At 34.1% G+C, this 24,565-nt stretch overlaps 1 protein-coding gene across 1 annotated transcript in view; it reads left to right on the top strand.

The window, feature by feature from the left end:
- The window catches only part of Negr1 (neuronal growth regulator 1), an 819,223-nt gene that overhangs the window by 600,645 nt on the left and 194,013 nt on the right, over window positions 1-24,565 (top strand). The window lies entirely within an intron of this gene.

Genomic DNA, 24,565 nt, shown 5'->3' with positions numbered 1-24,565 from the left:
TGGTGCTTCTTTTTCCAGAGAGATGTCATCCTTGTCAGTTTTCAAGGAACCTCAGAATATCTGAACTATTCTTATCCCCACATCTCTACTCAGGCAGAGGCCCTCTGCTTCTGAAACAGAAGCTTTTCAGCTTTGAAATGCATTGTCAGGTCTGTGCTAAGTAGTTTGCACCTTACTTACCTGCATGCTATGTGATTGGTTCCACTTACTGATTGCATCCCCACTCAGCTCATGGTACTTATATCCCAAGTTCAAAACTGAGAAGGTGATCCCCTGCTCCTCTGTTCATCTTGTGACCGTCTGGAGATTTCAAAAGTGGGATGAGTGTTTCTATCCCAAGGATTCTGTGTCACCTTGGCTTTGTTTGTTTACAAATAAAACTCTCATGACAGTAAGAACAATTTAAAGAAAAAAAAAAATACCACTGGCCACCTGCCACGCTTTCATATGCACTTTTGTTAGTGTGGTGGGTCTTTTTTTTTTTTTTTTCCTTTTGGGTAAGCAAAATGTTTTTATACACTGATAGACCTGCTTTATAGATATTTTATCCTTTTTAAACATAGTTCTTGGAGCTATAGCTTCTCAACCTTTCATGGGTATTCAGCAACTGTCTCGTATTTCATGAGATACATATGTATATCAGCTATAACACACTGTCAGTGAACAGTGGTTTTCAATCAAATAGGCTGTCAGTAAAGCTGATTCACTAACAAGAAAGCTGTCAAGCTGTGACAGCTGCTGTCTTTGCTACCCAAACAATCTGTTCTGTGCTAATGGTGACTTGTGCACTCCCATTTATTATACAGTCGTAATGAGCAGTGTCCTTAGGAACACAATCTGAGTTAGTGGATTTACATTCTTTGTTGTGTGGACTCTGCAAAATCAACACCAGCAGAATTAGCAGCTGGTTTTCCAGGGAGACTTTGGAGGAATTTTCTTTGTTCCAGAAGTTTTAGTTAATTACCAATGATGAGGAGTCATCTACCATTCATCCCACAAGCCTCTACTGAGTGTATACCATATATTCAGAACCCTTAAGTATTGGGAATACATAAAAAAGAATAATAGCTATTTTCTCCCATTCACTTAATCTATTAATAGGTCACATATTTGATCACTCCAAGTTTGAGTGGTTAGACATTGTGTTTCAGTCAGAAGCTCCAAGCTTTTAATAAATAATAAATGACTTCTTAATCTTCCATGCTGAGGTTCAATATTTAAGCTCTTCTATATTTGGCTATTGAGATAATTTCCTCTAGTCTGATACTAAGTTATTAATAAAGAACTTTATTTTATTTTCAAGTGACTATCTTCTGGGAGAGATTTAGAATGGTGAGGATACTCAATTCATAAAACATAGCGCTTACCTCCTGATCATCATATATATCACTTTTGTTAAGAAAGGAACTTTCTACCTTTTATAGTTTCCACGATATTCCATTCAGGCTATTTCCCTGGCTTGAATCACTAGGGGAGACTAGTGAAAGGTGTGAAGGAGAATAATTCCCTTTGACACTCTGAGACTTCTCTGTGGTATCCCTTTGGAAGCCAAGAATATTGTTTCAGTTTCAAGGGAGAACCATGTTCCAGGTAGATTAGAGGTCTGTATCCCATGAGTCTCTACAAAGCCAAATTTGCATATACACAGCTCTCTCCACAGCCAAGATTCCCCTCATTGTGATAGTAATGTGACCACCCATAATCCAACAGAGGGTCCCAAGTTGAATAACTTTAACACATAATTTGTTATGAGGTAACGCATACACGTCTAGTATTGACTGCACAGCAGTTCATTCAGGTCGCAAATGTAACTTTCTGAGAATAATAATGGGACATATAATAGGCCCATAATTGTGCTAATGAAAATATGATGTGTAAGGGAAGGCAATACTTAAGGTACACATTGGGCATTTAAGAATAGAAGCGTAGCAGCTCTGCCTCAATTTGTGATGTTTGTTTGCAAAGAGTGACAATCATCTCTGGGGAGGAGGAAATGCACACCAAGAAGCATGACTTATTCTTTCTCCTTGGGCAATCCTGATTGGTTTCTAGTACTCCCATCCCCTTTCTCCACTCCTATTAATACATCATGAAGACACTTGGTGACATGCACATCTCCATTCACATTTCCTCTGGTACTCCAGTGCATTATTGACATGTTCTGGTTGGGTCTATATCACGTTACTTGGAGTGTCACCAGTGACCGAATGCAAATTAGTAATGGTTAGTGACTCTAATTTCCACCTTTACCAGCAGTGCAGTATTTGTTCTGAAAAAAGGTTTTAATATACTACTGCCCAAAGACTATATCTCACCTTCTGTCTTTCTCTAGACACCCACACCTGCTCACGTGCGTGCACATGAACACACATTCTTCCATTATATCACCAGACTATCACACACACTCACCTGCAAGCCATGTGAAACAGAGAATGTGAAAATATTGACAAAATGTCTTCAGCAAGAGCAGCAACAAAAGAAATAAGAGCAGCAAACCTTTGTGATGAGCAGGGACTTTGTTGAGCAAGCTCTTTGTAACTGCACATTGAAGAATTGCAAAAATGCTCAGTAATTGCAATCCTTTTTTCAGCTGATAAAAATCATAAAGCATAAACTCACCTAGTTGACAAAGCCTGTGATTGGGCACTAGAAAGTTGTTCATGTCCCTTTCATTTTTCTTGCAATCTGTTCATCTTCAAATATGCTGAAGTCTCTTTGTAAAAATAGTCTGTTTTTCTGTTTACTCATACTGTCCTCTGAACACCAGCACATGTGACAGAGAAGATGAATGTGTGAACACAATGGTACCTGCACACAAGAGGCTCCAGCTCTCATGAGGGAGTATGAATTTAGAGCACAGGCTTATTCTTATCCATGGTAATTTATTTTATTCTTCACCCTTGACAGGCAAAATGAATATGAGTATAGCTGTTAAGAGCTACAATTTTTCCCTCCATATTTAGACACTGTGGTATTATCTAGTGAATGATTTAAATTTGGAGAACAAATAGATCTTAAAAGGAATTCAGAAAATAGTTATCAGCTGCCCAGGTAGACACATGTGGAGTCAGTATGGAAGATGCCACAGATAGTAATATGAAGGATTACTCAATGCAAAGAATTACCATCTATGAGACATAGTGTTTAAGGGTATGACCTTGGAAACCTTACCTCTCTTTGCCTCTGTTGTAAAACGGAGATAATGACAGTACTTACAGAATTGTTGTGAAGGTTAAGTGCATTGGCATATGACAAGTCCTCAGAATAATTTCTGGCAATGGACTAAATTGTCCACCCATCTTCCTACCACTGTGCTTTTCCTGTGCTACTTTGAGAATCAAACATCTAACATGTATTCTTGGTTTTAAGTTATTTTCTTGAGCCAGGTCCTTGCTAAATGCTGCTTTATTTTCATGTTCTCTAATATTTACAAAAACTCAGAAAGAGTTCATTCCCATTTTACTAATGAATAAATGGTATTATGGAGGTAACTTGCTTAAAACTCATATGGAATGTAATTCCATTTCAAAGCTATACCCTGCTGCCTGCTTGTAAGTCACAAATGATATACATGATGAGAACACACGAGAGGAAGGATGATGTCTTTGTAGAAGGATTTAGCAAGGTTTTGATGAAGAGGTGGTGTCAACTGAGATGAAAAGCCTGTATTCTCATAATAAAATTATTGGAGCAGGGATAGCCATGTCCAAAGCACTTATGGAATAATCCATGTTTGTTAGCATAATAAGAATTTCTTGAGTAAAACAAGCCTGCATTTGAATCTAGCTTATCAGCTAAGTAAACTTGGAAAGATTACTTAACCTCTATAACTTCAGCTTTCTCATCTAAAAGATAAAAATAAATAGCACCAGACATATGGGATTCTTAAATAAGAAAATTCATTTTAGGAACTTGGTACTGTTTCTGGCACATAGTTGATGCTTAGTATAGATTAATTATCATGACTAGTATCAGTAGAGACTCTAGGAGTAAAGAGAGTGTTCACTGTCGCTGGAGACACACTGAAACATGGGTTAGGTGGTCTCTATAATTCTCGTACTGCATTATTACTCAATGATTCTTCCTTTCCTTTTTCATTTCTTCATATTCTTCTCTCTCCTCTTTTTCTCCTTTTATTCTTCTCTTACTTCTTCTTTTAGAGAAAGATATGCATAATAAATATGGACCAATCATGGTGAAATCAGTGTGACTAATTTCCTAATGTATCTTCATTATGACCATAATTGCATAGCATATAAAATTTCTATATAAACTTTTATATTACTTCTGTAAACAGGATTCATTTAGGCCTTTCTTCTGGTATTGCTAATTTGCAATCTATAGAAATGAGACTGCATAATATCAAATTATATACATGAAGACAATCATTATTGTATAACCCATCTCAGTTAAGCTGAACACCCTTTAATTTTATAACGACAGTTTACTTTTCTATTATTGTATACAATTACATATAAAATCAAACAGTAATATGAAAAAAATCTCTTTCAAAGGAGAGAAATCTGTTTTATTACTCTATAGGGGGTACCCTAACATTCTAGAACATACAAATTACTTAATAAAAATGTTTCAAATAAACATAACGCTTGACAAATTGTAATAATGTCCTATTGGGCATGGTGGACATATATATGGGAAGAACTGGTAGAATAAAATAATTAAATGAATGGTATGTGTAGAGATTTATACACTGTAGTACCAGAATCCATGACCCTGGAAAATATTAAATTCAATTTTTCCCCCTGTGTCAAAACAGAAAGATAAACAAATATCTGTAGGCATGCTTTGTGCCATAAAATTCACATAATAAACTTTTTTATATTTATTCTGCTTTTTTTGTCCATGTAAATACTTATATCTGCATACATACTCCTTTCCTTCCCCTGAATCCTACGTTCTGGGTTATTATAAAAACAGAACCTTGGGTTTATGGTAAAAAATTACCCTAAAGACCGGGACAATGGCATGCTCCTTTCATCCCAGCTACTAAGGAGGCTGAGGCAGGAAGATCATGAATTTGAGACCAGACTGGACAACATTGTGAGATTCTGTTTAAATTTTTAAAAAATAAAAAGAGGTTGCTCTAAGGAACTCCAAGAACATTTATAAATACTAACAACTACTTGCTGAATGAAATGAATCAATGGAACACATTTAGCAACAAGCCAGATACCTGTATTATGGTTGTCACTAAAGTCTCCATGAATAACATTCAGTTATGAAAACAGTCACTTTTGCAAATATAAAAAGTAAAAATCAGTATGACTAGTACAGGCATTTCATAAAATTGAATCCAAATATACCCTGAAAAATATTATTTGGCTAAAATCTATTCCAAAATAGCCATTAGAATTTTGTAGACTCTTACCTCAAAATAGGGAAGCTAGACTTTTGATGGCAATGATTCATTTTTACTTCCTGTCAATCCATCCATTCCTCAATTCATGGATAGCCTTGTCCTAGTAGTAATTCTAAGCTTTTACTAGTTTTGTTTATCCCATGTAATTTTGTTTACCCTTACTTTTCAAAAAATGTGTACTATTTCATAACAAAAATAGAAACTAAAAGACATAAAATGAAATGGTTTAATAAAGACTAGGGAGGTATGAAATATATAAGAAGGAACTTCTAGATTATCAATTTCTCTTCAACTAATGTGAAGTAGAAATTATTTTCTTCATGTCTCCTGGATTTTTAAATTTATTATTTACTTTTTCTTTTGCAAGGTCAACAATATTTCTTTCTGTGAACTTACTATAATATAATTTTAAACAAAAATATTTAATTATTTCTGGGTCTACCATAACATTAAGGATTGCTCTTCAAAAATATTGGGAAAAAATTTTTGAAAAATTCATCAATACTTCTATAATATAGGTCATTACAAGTACACAAGAAAGAAAAAGAGCTCTTTTAAAATTCCAGTTACTTTCATCTTTGATTTAGTTTGTCTTTTGAGTGTTTGCTTGTTTACCACTTTTTCCTTTGCTTTTAACATTTTCTGATTTCATGTAATGCTATTTCTTCCATGACAAGATAATAAAATATGTATTTGTACTCATGATACTATAAAAACAGCATTACTTAGATAATATGAAGCATTCTTAAAGTGTGCAGTAACAAAAGAGAATAAATTAATTGTAAGCAAATTCTCTCTCAATCCTAAAATCTCATCTCGTACCCATGATATCAATTAAGATTTTTGCACAAGTGACTCAACACATTCATAACCCTAGGCTAGCTTTCTCCTCTGGGCCCTAGACCTTTTACATATCTCTTCTTCTAATATTGACTCTTGGGTGTCTCAAGAGTGTCTCAAACTCCATGCTTCCAAATTGAACTTAGGATTCAGAGCTGCCTTCTATCATCAACGACTTACAGTGTTCTACCCTGGAATGGCATGATCATCCATCCAATTGTGCTAGCCAAAAACCCAGGAGTAATTTGTGACATCCCCATCTTTCACTCCCTCATATCCAGTCTGTCACAAACTCTATCCATTTTGCCTCTTAAATAATTCTCCTAAACCCTTTCTCATCGTGCATGTCTGTCACTGTAACTCTGCTTCTGTACCTCAACCTTGATTGCTGCAGTGTTCCTTCCTGTTCACTCCTATGCTTTTTGGCTCTCCAATATTAGATTCAGATTACAGCACAACCAACAGTTTGTTTTAATTTTGTTTCTCTGTGGGATTATTTGGAAGGAAGTGGGATTGTTTGTTTTGTTCCGAGCCAATAACAACTAATGTACATCTCATTTTTCTGATAACCTGATTAAGAACAGTTAAACCTATGTGCTATTTTCCTCTATTTATCATTGTCTTCTGACTTTTAATATCCCATAGTCCCTTTAATATATATCTGGACAAGTCACTAAGATTCCGACCGTTTTTTTCTGAAACATTCTTCCTCTTCTACTATTTAATCATTCTGAATTCCACCTTCCTGTTTTCATTAACCCATTGCTTCTCAGAAGAGTAGAACAATAATTTTCTTTCTTGACTTCTTGAACCAATCTACTCCTTACTTCTGCCCAGACTTTTTAAGCTAACTTATAAACCTTTTAAGTCTGCAACAATATTATTGAAATGCTTTTCTTCCTCCATCTATAGGGATGCCATATTTTCCTGATAAAATGAGTCCTATTCTTTTTATATATTAGTAAAATCTAAGACCCATTTATGAATGAAGGCATAATTTGGATCTCCTTATAAAACTATATTACCAATAAGTACAGAGCACCTTCAGACCACCATATTGTGAAGAGACTCCCAAGAGTCTTCTTGTTGTTCAAGTGGACTTGCTTCTTGTTTTCAAGCTTAGTCCTTTTTAGTTTCTTCTTTAAGTCCTGAAAGCAATCAAAATATAAAAGTGAAACGGAATTTGTGGAAGCAATTTTCACCTATTTGGGAACTCAGGATCTTTGTGATTTAAAGAATCTGGCCTTCCATCCACAGACTTAGCTGGAAAACACAATAAAAAATAGCATGAAATATTCAGCCTCATCTTTACTACCAGGCCAGATGTGCCAGTTGAGTTTAAAGTTAAGCTTCAGCAGCCTACTCATAACAGCCAGTTAGACCAGGGATTGTCAAGGCCTCCTGGTGCCACCTATGTTTGGCTTTAATTGTCCTGGTTTATTTGGCCAATAGCATTTTACTGATCTAACTGCTGGGTACCCCTGCTCTTTGCTTAAGGTCTGGTGACCCACTGGATTACTTAGACCACTCCCATAAAAAGATGACTCTTTTATATATCTGCTCAACTAGAAAATATAGTCACTCTTCTAGGACAAAGACCCTGAAAGTACTATGAAAATCCCTTTTGGCCACATCTAAGACTTAAAGCTACATTCTTGATCAGAATAGTTCAAAGACAGTCACACAACTGCAAAAATAACCCATATAGTATCTATAACTCCAGGTCTAAAATAATCTGGTCTTTCCCAAAACCTCAGTTTCTAAGTGTTTATTTTTCTGAGTAAATTCTTCTTCTTGTCTATATGCTTCAAAGTTTCTGGCCCAGTGGACCAGATTATAACACTTCCTAAACTTGTCTTCCAGCCAAACACAACTGGAAAAACACAATCCTCCCCAGGTACACTGCCTTTGTAAAACTTCCCCAAGGAGATACTTGCCCTTCTGGCAGCCAGCAACCCAAGAGAATCTTTATATAACCTGTTCTTCTTCTTCTGTTATTCAAACATCAGTTGTTCCTCCATTTTGGGGTAACACTGAGCCAGAAATGTGCCCACAATCTTCCAGCAAAAATATTAAATGAAATTTCCCCTGTAACCTTAACTTTCCATAAGAATATATGCTACTTTCCAATCCCCAGGCTCAGTTACTCCTTTCAGAATGGACTTTGCATTCCTATGGACAGCATCACAGTTTGGCTCTTGACTATTGAACTGAATGGAATAAACTTTCCTCCTTCTAGACTCAAACTCCTACAGTACACCTTGTCCCTAATGAAATCACAAAAGATTCAAAGTGAGGCCAGAGAAAAATCACCAGTGGTACAATTAATAGGTCTTTGAAATCATTCAGTGAAAGTTAAGAATTGTAAACATTAAATCTGTTACTATCAAAGGATGGCATTATGCAATTACTGAAGAGATGACCAAAAGAAAAAAAATCCTGTGGCATTTCCTGATAGCAAAGAGCTTTAGGTGTAAAGAAAATAAAAGCTAGTTATGAGGGCAGTGAGGAGAGGGGTGGGACTGTGAGGATGGGAAGGACAGTAGAATGAGACAGACATTATTACCCTGTAATACACATATGATTACACTACTGGTGTGACTCTGCACCATGTAAAGCCAGAGGACTGAGAAGTTGTGCCCCATTGTGTACAATGTGTCAAAATGCATCTACTGCCATATGTAACAAGTTAGAACATATTTTAAAAAATAAATGAATCTTCCTTTATCCTTTTCAAAACAAACAACAAAAAAACTAGTTATGAAGGTAGACAGCTCATATGTGAGACTGGGCATGTTGGATCAAATTCATAGATCATAAAGAAATGGGTTAAACAACAGGACGCATTCACAGTTGCTCTAATTTGCTGTTTATTACATCACCCTAAACAGTGTGCAATTTGCTCTAGCTCCAAAGTTGACAGAATTAAATCTGACTAGAGATGCTTTAAAAAGTATATGTAGCTATATTTACTTCATAAAATAAAACTTATTAATAATTTCATGAAATTAAATAAATATTAAGATAATTTTGGTTGTGAAAAGACTGAATGGATTTATAGGAAGTTTCACCTATGCTTGACAGATTTCACTTCACCTATAGAGTATTAAAGAAAAAATCATCTTCAAAGAGCTTTCCTATAAGTAAACAGACTACATAATAGAAAAGCTATAATTCATTCATCTGTTCACTCATATGACAAATATTTATTGTTGAGGGCATAATTCCGGCTGCAAATACTATTGCATATTAACTAATATGTAATAAATAATTAACGTTTGCTTATTTTCAGAATAAAATGATAATTAAGGAATAAATTCAGAGATTGCATCGTGTTTAAGAAAATAACAGCATATTTATTAGCCATGACACCATAATAAGAATAACATGCTAAATTAATTTATAATTGTGTACACTCTACATGTAACTCTATAATATAATTTATATAAAATAATTATATAATGTTTACTACTAATAGTGCTATCATAGAAATTCAGTGATATCAATTCATATCATATATAAAAATAAGTTTCATACAAGTCTATAGATGATTGTTGTAATAAGAGTATGCAAACAGTGAACTAGGAATTCAAGTACATACTAAACAATGCCATGAATTTAAGAACATACCAAACAATAGCAAGGTATTTGAGATTATTATATTCAAAATGGTCAACTGATGGAATATTAGTAGTTTTTAATAAAAAGTGCAAATAAAGACATATTTGTGTATATACACATACATAAATGAATATAAAACATGCATACATAGTTACATATGCATGCACACACTTCTCATCAGTAGATCAATTATATTGGAAGATTTGAAAAAGTTGAGTGTTAGACACTTACAGCATTCTGCCAAACAAGTATGAACTCACTTGAATCAAGCTGGCTATAGTATTTGTGTGATAGCACTTTGCATTCAAAAGTCTTTATGCCAAGCCTTTCTAATACTCATTACATACATTCTCTTATTTACCTGTCACAAGTCTTTGAGGAACATTTTATCATCCCCGTGTTTCAAAGGAAAGACTTAAAGTTTAAAACATTAACACACTCGCCCACTCTCCCAAGAGGAGTTACTGGTCATAAGCTAAGATCCTAATTGAATCACTCCTTATACAGCACTCTTAACTGCTGCACTATATGGATGCAAACATTTAGAAATGTTTTAGATTAAACATCTCCTTATAATTCTTACATAATCTCTGTCTGTCATATACTCTTGTCCACTAATGGTAAATATTACCTGGATCAAAAATAAGAATATCTGGAGTTCAAAACTACAACCTTATCTGATAATGATTGTTTCATTCATATTTAAGTTCTGGTTAGCATTATTTTTCTCTTAGTGAATGTGAGTATTTACAAGAAAATTTTATTACCATCCTAATTACTAAATAATGTGTTGATTGCCCACTAGATACAGAGCTCTGTATTAAATTTCAAGGATGGAAAATGAATCGGGAACTGTTTATATTGTTACTGTTTTAATATGAACAATTTGGCAAAGAATTAACATCTAAGTTTTGTGAAAATGCATTATAGTAAATGGGAAGAGAATTCTCCTTGGTAGAAATCAACTATTCTTAATGTGAGTATTTTTTCTTAAAGTTGCATATACCTATGTTTGTGGTATAAGTAGCTGACCTCTCATAAGCTACTTGGCTTTACTTCCCCTCGCAGAAAACTTTGAGTCAATCTAATATTAGGCTTTCCATTGACACATCTTAACAAGTCTACGACAATATTACCCATATATACTTAAATATTTTTAAATGGGCTTATCTAGTAATGGAATGAACCAAAGAAACTAAAATAAAAATTTGATGAAAATAGGCAAAAAGCAAAGAAGTGGACACAGATTTTTGACATTTACAATTAATTCCATATAAATATTTGTTTAATCAGACAATATGGTTAATCACCAAGGTGAAATTCAAAGTTACCAACACTGAATGCTGGTGTAAAAGTTAATAAATTCAGTTCATAATCATTATGCACATGCTAGTTATAATAATTTACTGTCCATACCAAATCTTTATAAGCATTGTAATTAAATATAAAATGCACATTAGAATTATAATGAGTAATTAGGGCAACATAACTAATATGCATGAAAGTCCCAAAGCTCATTAAAATGTTAAAAGACAAAACCTGTTCTACCTAGTGTTTTTGCATATTTTCTATAGCTAAATGAGTACCAGTAGTCTGTGCATTGTTTTGCCATTTTTGGTTTCTATAAATTATGCATTTAAATTGCCCTGGAAACATTTGGTTTAGTTACCAAATAAAGGCTTATTTTTATTTTGGAAGAAACATGTTCACACACACGTGCACACACACACATCAAATCACATCACAACATTTTATTTATGCTATTACTAGTTTGTTTCATAGAATTACTGCAGTAAGAGGAATATAAAACTATCTTGAACCATTATTTCTTGTAGCACACAGTGGAACACAATGGAAAATGTTTGCAGACAATAAACCCAGTGAGGAGCATCATCTTGACCAGTCTTTACCCTTTTCCAATAAAGTCATAGTCATTTCCAACCAAGAATTTCCAATTTAAAAAAAAAAAATTATGAACTCAAATTCTGATGGAGAACCACATTAAGCACTTAACCAATAATGAAAGTAGAATGCAGGTCTTCTGATATCACTTGGGAACCATTCATCCTGCATCTTTTATAAACAGATACATACATTGTTTCTAATATGCCCAGTATATACCTAGTATATACAAAGCTCAATTTTTATTTTGAAATCATATCTGGCAATTGAACAGTGAAAAGATTATTTAGTTTCTTAAATACAAAGATTATTTAGTTTCTTAAATACAAAGATTATTTAGTTTCTTAAATACATTTCAGGTTCACCAAAGTTTTCTGAAGAAAATATATGCTTATATCTTTAACAAGTGTATCCACTTATATGATTAAAATACAATTTGTTGTAAGTAGACTGTACAACTTTTTCAGGAAAATTTTAAACTTTAGATTAAATTAAAGATATAATAAACACAGAAATTCTGCTATTTCCATATCATTACTATCCTTACTCATTAAAATGTATTCATTAACATGCTTTGAGAAAGGTAAATCTTAGAAAATGTCATTGATATAACTATTCAGCCATAAAGTACAAGTGTATTTAATTATCACTTATATATTCTTTGAGCATAGCAAGACTAGTCACATTAAATATAACTCATTGGAATTTATCTGTAGCAAGTTGAAAAAGCCTAAATGACAATTACAAAAGTATATATAATTATAATATTTTATAGGTATAATGAATTTATTTATTGCATTCATTTATGCAACAAAAAATTTTAAAGTATCCATTTTATTCCTAATACTGGGCCAGGCCATAGTGAATCACAGAAGTCTGTGACACAATACGATGAATTTCTAATTCCTTTAGAACTTTGAGCAGGAGCTATTTTAATCTGTCATTATTTACTAGCACTGAGTAAATAAATGAATGGAGAACAGGCCATAATTCAGAATAAATATGAAGTTAATAGATGACACATGAAAACAGAAAATTATCTCCCAATTTCCAAATGCATATTATTTATAATCACTGAAGAAGTAGGAATTCTTCCAATGGTGGGTTTCATCATGTTTCCTGGGATCTCTAATAACACCTTCCTGCCATGCTGGCTGCCCATAGTTCTTGGTTTGCATAGCATTCGCTGTTACTTTCATTTTCATGGGCAGCTCTGTTCCTTGGGTACATCTTCATTCTTCATATTGAATATATATTCTTCATATTGAATTACTCAGAAATTCACAATTCATTTCAGATGCTCCATTTTATTTACAGAGAATAAAATAAACCTTGTCTTCAAGGCAGACTCAGAGACTTAGAGGTCTCTTTGGCTTCAGTATGGAAGAGACTTTGAGATTGAATGACTTTGGAAACTTCTATAGACTAGTAGTAGTCTGGATAATTTCTTCCACATATTGGCTCCCTCCACCTCCAAATGTAAGGGGAGTAATATATCCTCAGCTCCATAGAAAGACTTCATCGTATGACTGCATTAGCTAGTAGGTATTCCAGATATGATAGAGAATGGATGGATACATGAGTGAGAAAAAAAATGTTAATTATTGAATTTCACTAAAAATTTGTGGTTATTTGCTATGGAAAATTATTGTGACCATAGCTGACTAAAATATAAAATTAGCCAAAAAGTTGTTTGGAACTACTCTCTGAGGCATATCTTGGTAGGATAAAAATTGCTTGAATTTTTTTCTAGAATTCTGCTGTTCATATATGTGTGTGTGTATATATATATAATATTTTACTGCCTAGCTATGAAATACTACCTGAGCTATTGTTTAATATATAAAAATTAATTCCTTATATAAAAATTAATGCCTTAAGTTAACCATTTCATTTCAGATGCTTTGCTTCCTATCATTTGAATACTCTAACACATTAAATGTCTTATATAAGTGTATTTTATATATATACATGCATACATCTAAGCAGAAAGAAATAAAAAGTATAAGGTATTATATAACAAAACTTACTAAAAATGTGAAGGTTATGTATTTGCAGACATTGCATTACACAACATTAGGTATTTTAAATGTAAAAATTATAGTGTTATAAAACTTTTCTATTCAGCAATGACAACTTCCTTGACCTGCAACAAAATGTGCAACATTTCTGTAATAGAATTGAATGGTCATTGTATTGCATTCTTTACTCACTCAGCAACAGTGATATTTTAATTTTCTTATTTTTTATTTTTTAGGGGTTACTGTTTCAGGCACTATATAGGGGACTTGGGATGCATCATTGAACAAAATAAGGCCTCTTCCATTGTGGTTGTATATTCCAATGAGAGAGATGATCTGCAGACTAAGGAGTAAATATATACTATATAGTATAGAGATCATTGGTGTGAAGAATGGTATTGTCAAGAAGAAAATAGTTGCAGGATGAAGGACTTAGGATCATTATGTTGTATAGGTCCAGGATGTTCTCTTTATTAAGGTGGAATTTGAACAGTGATTGGAAATAAAAGCAAATGCAAGCAAGATGTGAAGATATATGAAAGATGAATATCCTGTATTGAGGAAGTGTCAAATATAAAATCCTGTAGGGGCATATGCATCCACAAATACCATACTTCAGCATGTCTAAAGTAGATTGGACATGTGGTCATTTCACTTAGCCTTTTGTAGGCCACATGATAAATTTGTTTTCTATTGTTATTGTAGAGGGAAGCATGGCTGTGTTTAGTAAGGGTGGAGGATTTGACTTGTTTTAGCTTAAACACCTGTGGCAGCTGTGTTGAGAACAACCTGAGTAAGGAAGGAGGAAGGGAAAACCAGAAGGGTCAGTTAGAAAACCACTGTAGTATTCTAAGCATGGAAACAATATATGCTTAAGGAAATGAAATGCTAATTACCTGGGTGGTATCATTACATATCACATACATGTATCAAACTGTCACACCATGCCCCATTCACATGCACAACTATTGTGTCAACTAAAAATAAACAAAAAAGATCCCTGTCATCCCATCTCTTTGGGAAGTTGAAACAGGAGAATCTGGATTTCAAGGCCAGCATGGAAATTAGCAAGACCCTGTCTCAAAGCTAAAATAAATAAAAAAAACAAAAAGGGCTGGGAATGTAGCTCAGTAATAAATAGAGTGTGTGTCAATTTCATATACACGTACAAAACAAAAGAGGTAATGTGGGCTTGCATGCTAGTTCCAGGGCTGGTTAGAAGTGGTAAAATTCTAGATGCATATTTAAGGCAGAAGCAACAAGATTATAGAGTCACTTAGAAATGCTTTCTAATGAGTTTGATGAATAGCTAATAGTAACTGTCCAATAAGCACAAGAAATAAAGTATGGGGCTGGTGTTGTGGCTCAGTGGTGGAGTGCTTACCTAGCACAGGTGAGGCACTGAGTTTGATCTTTAGCACTACATAAAAATAAGTAAATAAAAATAAAGGAATTGTGTCCCACCTACAACTAAAAATTATTTTAAAAAGAAATACAGTCTGCATCATGAGAGGAGTAAATAAAGACTATTTAGTGATTTTGACTGAAGGGCTCTGAATGAGATTGAGATTATGAGGAGAGTGTCAGCTTTATTTTATAGATACTTCACAGAGTGGAAGAAGAGAGAGCCCAAAAATTTTTGTAATAATGTATTCATGTGCTGCTCTTGCTGACAGAATTTCTCTTTTTGTCAGTCAGACTTTTCCTTTCTTGACACCCTCTTCACTTGTCAAATTATGTTTGCTGATAGGCAGAGTTTTCTCATACCATGTTTTTATTTAATCATTGTAGGAAGTATGGCACTTTTTTTCCTTGTAAAATATTCTTAGTCCCCCAAATCTCATACTATTGTTTTTGAAAATTATACTTTTCCCACCACGTTTCCTCCCACATCTTCTGAATTCTTTGAAATATACTATTTTGTAGGTAAAATGTCTCTCCTTCTTTCTCATTCTTTTTCTCTTAGCTACTATTTTCTGTTTGTTCTGATTTCACTTTCTTTCTCCCTGAATACAAGTGTATGAAACAATGTTTGCCTAATGAGAAGAAATATCCTCTTTGTATTGCACAACAGCTACCACTTCCCATTAGGTTATTTTTTTTCTTCTTGTTTGTAAGCTCATGGAAAGTCTATAGATACATCACACCTGCTTCACAGCCATGATGTCTGTTGATTTGCTCTTTGAACCATAAGGAAATGCTATAATATGACATACTCCAGAATGCAGGTTTCATCATACAGCCAATTCTCACCTCTAAATAAACAGAGATGTAAAAGTGGTTCTAGTTTAATGCTCATTTTCTTATTAAGTAATCTGTAGTTTGGGAAAATATGATTCACTTAACATATTTTCTTAAGTCTTACTAGACTTCTACCATTCTTTCTCATGCATTTGAGGGAAAGGGAAAAAGAACTTGGTGGCTTATAATTGTATTTCTATGATATAAATCCTTATTTTTTTTCTTTATTTTCTTTCTCATTCTAGCAATTCAAAGCTTACTTTTCACTTCCTCTAAGACAATGTGTTAGGAATGAAATTCTTTAGAATATATTAGTAATATGAATTATTCATTTTCAGAATTAAACAAGTTTAATAACTGAATTTTAATCAACTTTTTCAATGTTCTATTTTAAGATTATTGAAGGCCACAGGAACCAGAAGAAATAATAAGCCCTTTAGGCAACTAAGAAATCTTATCCAGTGCTTATTCAGTAAGGGCAGAAATCATATCAGCCCAATATTCTTTAATGTCTTCAGATTTATCATAAGGTCTTTGGAGAAAGCTGGTCCTAGATCCAGAAGGAAACATGACCCAGTGAGGAACTGGCCAAAGTGAAAAGTCTACTAATGGTATTGCCAAGTATATCATTATTGCTATAGTTTTGTAGATTGATTGCAAAGATTTTCAATGTATACACAAATTTAGTTCATTCACATTTTCAAAGATCACTATTAGTCTTTAAAAGTGTAACATGACTTAAAGCAAAACAATAAAAGAAGCCACATCAAAATATCTTGGCTAATTTATAAAACTAGAAACATTTTCCCTCTGAAAAAAGTTCCCAATAATATTCTCATGCTATACAGGCAAATCTAAAGGAAGAATTTGAAATGTTCCAATCTATAATTTTTGAAGATTTATTAAAAATATTTTTGTATCAGTAAATTTATATTACCTTCAATATTAAAAAATACATTGAAATGTTTTAAGATTTTTAAGGTTTGTACTGAGTGTAACTTCTATTACAAGACTGTACATGCTGAGAATAGAGATGCCTTTGGAGAATCCCAACTTCACAATTCTTGCAAACTTGTCCAGTGTATCCAAATCAATCACATACAGCTATAATTTCAGCATGACTGACAACAGACAAGAGATCAAATCATGAACAAGTCTAAAGAAAGAAAGTTTAGAGAATAGCTAGGAAAACAGTGAACCCTTTAATTTCTATTGATACAGCTGGTGGCCCAATAAATCTCACACATATTTTACAGTGGATGCCTCAGTAGAGTGTGCATTGCTGACTACAAGGGACAGCTACTTCAAGCTGTAATTTCACCAGTGTTGACCCTTGTCAAAAGCATGATATGAATGGATTCTGCCTAAGTACCAACAAACTACTCATTGTGTAGCCCCTTTTTTTTCTTACTGCATTTTTATCTACATCTTTATGAGTCACAGATAACCCATCTACCCATCCATCCAGTAATCCATCCATCCATCAATCCTCAGTGGCCTATAACAGCACATACTCATATCAACACAATTCCATATTTTTCACATCACAATATAAATGACTAATGATAACTTAGTATATTTAATGCTTTGAAAGAGTTTAATATGATAGCATGAAATCTGAGCTTAAGAAAAGAATCTCTTAAGTTTTAATCTCAAACAATAAGCATATAATTTTCTTTGCGGATTTAAGAAGCCAGTACAAGGGTCTTCACTAATGTTGTTAAAATTAGATTTCATGTATAGTCATATATCTCAGCTTTATGAAATTTCTCACCAAATAGTTTGCTTTTTTCCTGTAGTTCTGGAAGTACAAGGAAATCATATCACAGCTTAGTACACTGTCATTTTGGATATTAAATGTTTAGTAAAACCATTAAGGTCAAGCTTACATGTGAAATTCCATTTATCACTGTCTTTTTTTTTTGTGAAAAAGAAAATGACCTCATCATATGCTTAACTGAATCAATGAATTGATCTTTTGTATTCTTGAGCACATAACTCATTACTGCAAATGCATGTCTTTCTTGAAGGGATGCTTTTGTGTTACATGTGCTTCACATGTTCTATCACATTATGAAACCTAAACTTATGCCATGAAAAAAAAGACAACAAAGTCTATCATATCTGTCTTTCAGAAAAGAGGTTCTTAATTAACTGCAGGACATGGATAGAATTCAGGGGAAGTAAGAATATACTAGTCCAGGTTTTAATTAAATTAATTGCATGCTTGAGCACCAAGGCAATAATTTTTTAGAAAATAAATTTTCTATTTTACCCATATATTAACATTTTTTCATGTTCCTAAAAGGAGTATGGTGATACTACCCTATTTTCCTGCAGTAATTCCTGCTTTAGATAGTGTTTTTATTGACTGCTAATTCAGTGCAAAGCACTAAGGTACACACTTTCCATGAATTGTTTTATACTGTCTATACAGCAATGTGAAGTAGCTACTATTTATTTTACAGATGAGAAAATTGGGATTTAGAAGAGTTAAGTTACTCAGCAAATGCCCACTTTTGTTTGACTGCAAAGTATAGCTTTTTCAATACAGTATTTTAGCATTGTATAAATGTTTAAGGTTCAGGGGTAAGCTGGAGATACATTACAAACCAGATTGTTTTTATCTCCTGGGGTGCTAACCAGAGGTTTAAGTCAATTTAGAAATCCTTAAATCATAAAGGTTATGATTCAACTGTATCTTGGTAGTTTTATTTTTTTAAAAAAGATTCAACAAATTATTCTTTCACAAATTTTTTTCTCAGCAATAAAGGGAGATATTCATGTCATTTAAAGTAAAATGAGTCTGTGAAGTAAGGGCATATTGGCTTCATGGAAAACGTTTGTTGACCTTGAGATATGTTTCTTTAAAATCTGTGATAAACTTTGAAATTTTTTTCATTATTTCCCACCCACCTTCAAGGAAGACATTCTCAACTATCATCATCCTCATCTGTAACAATAATATATTAAAGGGGTGGAGGTGTGGTTCAGTGGTAGAGCTCCTGGCTTGATCCCCAGCACTTCAAAGAAACCAATAATGTATCAATCATATCCTATATGTATGTTCTCTGGTAGGTACTGGAAATTTTACATATTTTTCAAAGACTGGCCAAAGTTTTCGTTACTATAGTCTATAAATTCTAGAATCCAGCCCAACATCAACATGCTTATTTACCATAGTATTGTCAAACTATGTAGCTACTGTAGGACTGATTTCTTTCTCTTTGGGACATCTAAGTTTTCTATTTCTCTTTGGGCACTCTTCTTTGTTGTTCCATTTATTTTATGTAGCACTTTTATTATTGGCCATCATTTTGAGGTATGAGGGCATTGGTAAAGTTTTTGCCATATGATCTAAAGATTCATTCAAACTACCTTGACTTGATATGGTTATTAAAGTAATTTTTTTGACTCATTTAATTTTTTTATAATAAGTTTGTATATAACTGAAGCTCTCACTGAGTATGGCAAAAGAGACAGAAGGTCTCTGTGGCTATTGTCATGTAACTAAGAAAATGAATCTTGATTAGGCTTGTCAGTGCCAAGTACAGAGGTTCTGTTGTTTGCACCTGCAGAGCCTGGAGTTTTGGATGAAGAACCTTTCATTATCTTCTTCTTGAAATGACTGGATAAACAATGCAAGAAAAAAAAATCCCACTGAGTAAATGAAAAGGAAGGACTCTTCTTTTTTGAGCATCTAATCACACAGGTGTTAAATACCCCTTGTTGACCCTTTTGCTGGCTTTCCCCAACATCTGTTCTCTGCTCTTACCTGTATCTATCTAATAACATTCCTCTGAAATGGATTTTTTTCACTGTGTAATTGCTTCTGCTCACAGTCATATACAATTTGGCACAAGGATGGTGGGCTTAAATGTCAGCAGTACACATATATCAGTTTTTTTCCAATCATTCCATTGTTATTGCGAATTTCAGAGGTTCAAGCATTTACTTTCCTTGCTACTTTTGTGATTAAAATATTTCATCAGAGCAGAACAGAAAACTACCTTCCTAATAATTCCTGAAACATAAACACATTATGATGCATACATGTACACTCCTACTGTCAGCTTACATTGCTAGTGCAAGGCCAAAATTTACACAGCAATGGTAGGAATATAATGTTGAAAGAAATAGACTTGGAGAGAAATGATTTAGTTTTATCATGTAATCATTTTCCCAAGAAGTGCCCAATCTGATTTCTTAAAATATGGAACAATTTAGTGTAAAATGACTGTTTTGTACAATTTAGCCAAGCATACTTACAATTTTCACTGTTACAGCTCCAGTTGGAAATTTAATTAGTTAGAATTGTTTTCAGGGACATCTATCCCAGCCAAGTTAATGCCATATCCTTAGGATGCAAATAATTGAAGCTTTCTCCTAGCATGAAACTTGTAAATACAATCTAGTTCATGAGCACTCAGGAGCTTATGGAACCAATGCTAACTGTTCATCTTAAAAGTCATGGATTACATAACTGAAAATGTGGAATAGAACTTGGAGATCCAATAGTCCAACATATGCAGATATGTCTCAAGAAATATCAAGCCTACAAGATGCTCAAATAAAATCTTCTGGAATTCTATGGTCACTAGTTTTTAAAAAGCTCTATCCAGGAAGAGATTTATAAGATGTACATTGACAACACAATCTCTGAGAAGTACTATATGAAAGAAACCTACTGGGCATAATCAGAAATGTCTGTTGTTGGTCAAAGAACCCCTTTATTTGTACAAAGTAATAGAGTTCAGAACAGTATAACTTGAAATTTCACTAAAAATGTTCAGGCATTGTCAGTTAACTAAAAGGAATTGAGAACGTCCAGTGTGATCAAAGATCTATTGAATTAATTTTTCTTAATTCCTGCCTTATCTATGGTATGTCCAATGACTTTCCCATCCTAAGGTACTATGCCAGCCCCCTAGCTGCTTCTCTGCAAACTATATTTCATAGAACAGTCAAATACAATTTATATAATTGTAATCAAAATATCATTCTTGTGCTCAAAATCTCCCAAATATCACTTACTTAGAGTAATATTCAAAACCTTCACCAGGGGCTACCAGACCTACGAAATCTGGACCCCAGCTGCCAAACTACCATTTCTACTGGATTCTTCTCAGTGATACTCAAGCCATCAAAAATGACTACTTTTCTGTGCTTTAAACAGATGCTGAACTTAAACGCACGTTTCCACCTAAATATGCTTCTCACTTAAAACCTTAATTCCTGCAAGTAACACATGACTATTATTATCACATCATTTAATTCTTGACTCAAACATTACTTTATAAGTAACTAGCTCCATGACTGCTCCGTACCTTGCTATTCCTTTGCCCTGCTTTTTTTTCATCTCAGATTGTATCACTCTGTATTAGCTCTTTGAGGGAATATTATTATGTTTCACTAATGTGGTCTCTTTTACAAATATTTATTGAACTGATGAAGAAATGATGAATAAATAAGCACATGAATTCTCTTCCTCTCAGTCATTTTCAAAAGATGAAGAGTAATATGAATTTTTATGTACTAAGAAAATTCAATAGAGTCTTAGGTTTGAATTTGTAATGTTGGCCACAAAATCAATCTACACCAATCCCCTATCTACACTGGTTGCCCTAGTGCCCATAGCCCTTTTACTCTATCCTAAGAACACAGAATGTTCTTAGGATATTTTCTTATGTGTATCATTATTAATTATTGATTGATTCACAATTTATTCATGCTTCATGTGACATTTTAGGTATCTTTTCTTTCACGGTGTGCATCAGCATTTCATGACTGCCTAGAAAACAGGATCAGGTCCCTTTAACTTGTGTGGTAAAGCACCCTGTGCCAAACCATATGCACACTGTACTGCATAAAAGCCTTTTAATGACAAATTAGATTTTTATTTCGGTTCATTACGCCTGGGTTTTCAGGCAATGTTCCGGATTTCATGCTTTTGTTTGTAATGAGTCATGGCCCCCTTGACAAACAAGAGAGTAATTAAACTAACCAGGTTATCAATAGAAGCTTGTGATGGATCTCCTGTTGCATATGGTTATTTCATCTTCAATAATAGTTGGATATCATGAAAGATTACGGCCTGTTAGTGTGACAAGGAGCAAGTTGAAAGCCTGCAACAACAATAGTAAAAATACAATCTTACCTGTACCTTTTACAAGCAAATCAGTGTCATACTAATTGGCAGATGAGTGGAATTTTATTTATAGGTATATTTTATAGGTTTTATTGCTTTCTACAAAGGGACATGAATCTTCCCTTAACAAAACAATTAAAAATTGCTAAAGTATTCTTTACATTGTATTTGTGTGTATTTTTATGTGTTCGTATGCGTGTGTGTATATTAGCTTGCAATCTTTCCTCATTCAAATATTTTTGATAAACATTCTTCCATTATTTTTCACCACGTTATTAGCAAGTACTTTAATAAAAATAGGTATTTGTGATTTTTTCTGGAACCTTATTTAAATTAAATCTTTACGATTAAGAATAAAATACCATAGAAAAATAGAGGTGCAATAATTTAAAAATGAAGAATCACCCTTAATAGAAAGTGATGAATTTACTAGGGTATTAAAAAAAAGACAATGTTTTATTTATGAAGGTTTATTTCCAGGTTTTATATTCACCACATATTGAAAAACATTAAACCCTATTTTTTTTCATTGCTTTCCAAAGGAAACTTAACTATATTCAGAGCACACAGTTACTCGGGTCATGTTTCTAAGTGAACCAGGTATTTGCATTTTCCAGGATCCAGTTGTACTGAACTCTCTCCCATTGTGTTATTTAACATATGTGCTATGTTAAAAGCTTGGTATAAAAGCAAATATTTGTGAAAAGACATATCATCAATGGCCTAAAATCTTCTCCAAAATTCTTCCCCCGACAGACTTCCCCTCTCAGTGATGGCATTCTTGCAGTCATGTAAGCCACCTGAAGTCACCTTGACTCATCATCTACTTTTCTCACTTCTCACTGCAGTCAAGGGGTCCTTGGGGCTCCATCATCACAACAGGCCTGGATCCCAGCCACTCTGTACCACCTTTTGCCACTCTGCAGGAGCTGCCATCACTTCAGTTATTTGCAGCAATTTCCTTCCATCCTGGCCTCACCCATGTCTTTCCATGACGTAGCAACCAGAGGGCTCCTTCCAAAGCACAAAGCGGATCCCACCTCTCTTCTATAGTGGCTCACCATTTTACTGGGTAAAAGTCATATCGGGAACATGGCCCTCCAGGTCCCACCTGATCTCCTGTCCTGTTCCTCTTGGGCCCTGACCCCTGTCACATTCCCTTCTTCTCCTTGCTTCTGCCACACTGATCTTGGTATTTCACAAACAAATCAGGATTGCTTCAGCTGGGTTGTTCTCCTTTCCTGTAAGGCCTTCTCCAGATGTGCACAGAGATAACCACTCCTTTGCACCCAGCCAGTTTGTAAATCCTCCTTCTCAGAGAGGCCTAATCAGACAGCCATCTAAAACATCGCATTCCATTCCTTGCTCTAATTCTTCCTACTTCCCTGTTGTAAGGTGTCTGCTGTTACTGTTTCTGTTTTTACTATAATTAATTTTATCACCTTCTGACTTTTACTCAGACTTCTGTGTCCTTATACCTGCTGTTTATTGTCTCCTCATCCCTACCTCATCTGGAATAAGGCTGATAGTGGAATTGCTTTGTCCCTTGAAAAAGGCCTGGCGCCTCCTGGTGGCTCCATAACCATCTGATGACTAAAGGAACAGATGGGTTACACAAAAGGTTTTTAAGCATCACTCTCTGCTAGGCACTATGCTTTGATTTCTAAAAGTGCAAAGATGAATTGGATATTGACCCTGCCATCAGGAGCTAACCAGGAAGCTACCCATATCCATGAAATCGTTACAACAGAAAAGCAAAAGTGTAAGGCATGAGCAACTCATAAATAATACTCACAGAAGGGACAGTTATTTCCAGCTAAAGTAAGAATATGGAGACCATGACACCTAAAATAGGCATTGAATCCGTGGAAATGGAGAAAAGCAGTTTCCACGTAGATGAAAGCACATAACAAAATCACTAAATTGCTAAACCCGGGGAGTAAGTAGGGGAAAACAGAATAAGAAAGGGTCCAGGCCTGCGTCAACACGGCCAACTTCAATTACGAATTCTGCCTAGCTGTGTGACCTTAGACAAATTGTTTAACGTCTCTGAACTTCCATTTTCACATTTGTAAAACGGGAATAATACCATCGAGCTTAGAGAATTACTGTGAGGAAATCAGGAACATAAAGCACCTGGTCCATTGACTAACTCCTGGTGATTACTCAATAAAGGAGAGCTGTTATTGAAGTGTAGTTTGACTGGAGTACAGATGAAGTGTTCCCCTCACCATGCCATTTTTTCCAACAGGAAGTAAGACCAAAATGTATTGCATTTACTCTGCTGCTCCCTGTGAACATTCATCTATTGTCCAACTTGAAAAATGAAGCTGAAAATGACTAGTCTTGTGTTTCAAGCATAAAATACTGCAAATGTGATGCATTGGCATATCGGGTATAAGATTGCTTTGA

This window comes from Marmota flaviventris, chromosome 10 (assembly GCF_047511675.1).
Source record: "Marmota flaviventris isolate mMarFla1 chromosome 10, mMarFla1.hap1, whole genome shotgun sequence".
Lineage (NCBI taxonomy): Eukaryota > Metazoa > Chordata > Mammalia > Rodentia > Sciuridae > Marmota > Marmota flaviventris.
This window is presented reverse-complemented; position numbering and strand designations above follow the sequence as displayed.